Below are 3,871 nucleotides of genomic sequence, written 5' to 3' on the forward strand. Positions count from 1 at the left end.
CACAGAAGTAAACAACTACTTTAAAAACTGTTCTACTACAGTAAACCTTGACTGAACTCTTCTTACCCCTCTAATGTATAAGCAGCATATGTTCAAAGCAAGCAAATTATTATTTGTTCCTTGAAAATTCTTACCAAAAAATACTGTGAATTCTCAAATGTGCTGCCATTATATCTAGGAATTTGCCACTGTCTTCTGAATTCCACAAGCACATGTTCTTATCTGTACATAGCAATACACAGACAAACATGCATAAAGAAAAATACAGATAAATATTTTTTACAAATAAGGGAAATACGATACACACACACACACACACACACACACTATATATATATATATATATATATATATATATATATATATATATATACACACACACACACACATACATACATTGAATATACAAAACATGTTATGTGAAATTAACCAGTCACACAGAGAGAGAAAAGTACCATATGTTCTCTTTCATTCATGGAAGTGAAAAACATCTGGCACCAAAGTAGAATTACAAAGATCGAGAAAGGGTACAGAGAGGAAGAGGAAGAATCACAGTTGGCTATGAACATTTCATGGTATGTGAATCCAACATGGAGATACACTGAGAAATCACATGTATGATAAACACCACCTTAAAAGTAAAAATAAATATGTATATTTAAAATGAACAGCAGAATGCTTGATAAATCTGTCTTTAAACTTCTGTTTTAATTCATTGCATTTGTTTTGCCTGGTCTTGAAACGTTATTAAATCAGTACTCATTCTGCTTTATAGGGATGACGAATAACAGAAGAAACCACCTTTTAAAATATTTCATTTCTTAGTCTATTGTTTAGAAAATTAGCCAATGATTTCCCTGAACGAAATTTTCTGGTGCTTTCCCCACATGTTACTTGTAGACTATTTACCTACTATAAGTTGCAAAAAGTCAGGTTTCTCTTTTCCTAAACCTTCATCATCTATACAGGCATTTTAAAAATAGCTGTTTTTCTCTATTCATTCTAGTTAAATATAGCAGTAGTCTTTAGAAAAGAAATTCAAATAATATTTTCAATCTGACAAAGTTACTATGCTGTGAAAATCCAACTCTTTCAATATTGAGAAGCATACTACATGGGCTTATGTACTACCCTTGCACCCTGCACTCAGAAATAAAACCACATAACAAAGAGAGATTTATCTATCTTTGAACATTTTATGTCTGTATCTTAATTCAAAACCTGAAGAGTTTTATTAAAATCTGTTGGACAGTAAAATAATTTTAAGTAATGTGTTGGATTCCCAAAGTACTCTTTTTGTCTATTGATTTTTTTTTAACTTGAAATAAAAATAGATGGGTTAACACTAATTCAGCAAGTCTCTAATAGTGATATTTAATCTGAAGTTTAAATAGAAGTGTTAGGTTTAGGGAGATAATAGTTTTCTAGTTTTTCATTGCTCGCCTAGTGTGGTACAATCTTTTGAACAGTGATCACTTGCCAGGCCATTCATTGCCTTTTACTTCTGTACTGTCTTAAATATGTACATACAATTAGTTATTAAAAATTTACTTCTTATCAAATGTTCTTTTTAAAATTCCTGTCACAAATTTCTCAACCCAGTTTTGTCTCCCTCAATAATATCCTGTTTAGGACTAGAAGAGGTTAGTCAAAATATATTTATTTCTAAAAAAACAAAAAAAACAAAAAAACAAAAAAACTTTTAAAGCCAGGCGGTGGTGGTGCACGACTTTAATCCCAGCACTTGGGAGGCAGAGGCAGAGGCAGGTGGATTTCTGAGTTTAGTTCGAGGCCAGCCTGGTCTACAAAGTGAGCTCCAGGACAGCCAGGGCTATACAGAGAAACCCTGCCTCAATAAATAAATAAATAAATAAATAAATAAATAATAAAATATTATAAATAAATAAATAAATAAAAACATTTATTTCTGCAAATTGTTTTAAAATACATGGGCTACAGGTTTTTTTGATGTTCGTTACTAAAATGTAAACAAAGAAAGGAGAGGTAAGGTCTGTAAAAAGGTATTCTGACATTTTATATTACTGAAGATTGGAACTGGTAGACTTTTAATCAGTAAATATGGTAGAATTGTGATAAACTCAAAGAATGAATAAAAAATTCAACATTGCTTTGAAAAACTGAAGATAGAGATAATAGAGGTATTTAAGCATTTAGTATGAACATTAGTTACCTTTGTCATTGTAGTGACAAAATCCTGACAAAAGAAATTTAATGAAAGGAGGTTTATTTTGGCGTGTTTTGAGGACACAGTTCAATCATATAAGTGAAGGCACAGGGATGAGAGTGTGAGCCAGCTGGTTACATGGAATCCAAGGACAGAATAAAGGATACTGAAGCAATGTTTGCTTTCATTTTTTTTCAGTTGGAGACCACCCCCCACACACACACCCAATCCATGGAATGCTGCCAAGTATATTCAAGTGTAACTCCCACTTGAGTTCAGCTTCTCTGGACATACTCTTGCACAAATGCCCAGAGATTTGTTGCATTTGGGATGCTAAACCCCATAAAGTAGACTGTTACACCAGATTATTAGTTAAGACCTACTGAATTAGAAAAAGGAAATACAATAAAGATTAATATTTTTTACATAAGATCCATGAAAATCAGAGGATACTTTTCCCTATGAGTAAAATATGAACTAGTAAGCTAATATCATCTTGAATACATTTTGTACTTATTATTTTAATATTGCTGAGCATGGTGTACTCAATAATAATTATAATCTAATATTTATTAATGTAAAGGCTATTTTATATAAATATAGAAATGAAATTATATAAAAATAAAGGTAAGAATATATTTTAGATTACTCTTGAAGAGTTATGGTAAGCTTAATTTTACAGAATGACTTAGACATGGGTTAAAGGAGGATCCAGTGTACCACCACTTCTAAGTAAGTTGGAATTTACAAGCATTTCCTTGACTATAGTCTATTACTGATCTGATATTTCTCTGTTTATCCTGAGTATAAACAAGAAGTTTTCTTACTGTGTGGAGTAGCATGAAAGAATGGTTTCATGTTATAATAGTTAAAAGCATGACCTCTAGCTTGATTGCCAAGTTTAGAGACTGGCATTTACACTCACCAGGTATGTGAGCTTACACACTTTAATTAACTTCTATTCATCTTACTTTCCATTTGTTAAACAGAAATAATAATAATACTTATTTAATAGGGCCATGGGATGGACTGAAATTGCAATATTTATATCTGTATACAAAGATCATTGTATCAGTTTTGCTAGACTTTAGAAACGATGACCTTGAAGCTAAGCATAATGGTACAAATGCATGGTTCCAGTCCTAGAGAGGCTAAGGCAGGAAGATTAGAACTTCAAGGCCATTTTAAGCCACTTAGTGACTTCAAGGACATCCAAAGATAAATGAGCATGTATCTCAAGAAAAGAATAGCTGTATGCCCACATGGAATTAATCAATAAGCACATGTGTCCAAGGCTCACCACTTGGGATTGGATAACTTTTGTGGAAGTTCATCCTTAAGGAAACTGATTCTCCCTTTCTCAGCCATAATTGTCTACTTGTGGATCTAGATATTATGGTAGGACTTTGTGGAATTTCCCATATCCATACAGCTATGTATATCATGTTGTAATGACATTCTGGTTCGGGCAACTGTATTGTTGAAAGTTTATCAGTGTATTTCCCTGAAATGTACAGGGAACATTTTAACAAAAGGCACACTACTACTCTGGCTCTCACAATCTTTCTGTGACCTCTTTTGTGATGTTTCTTTCCTAAGCCTTAGGCATAGGGGGTATGTTGCAGATAGATCTATTGAGGCTCATATCTTTGTGTGCCTCCACAAACCTGAAGACACCATTGGTGA

Source organism: Mus pahari, chromosome X, assembly GCF_900095145.1.
Source record: "Mus pahari chromosome X, PAHARI_EIJ_v1.1, whole genome shotgun sequence".
NCBI lineage: Eukaryota > Metazoa > Chordata > Mammalia > Rodentia > Muridae > Mus > Mus pahari.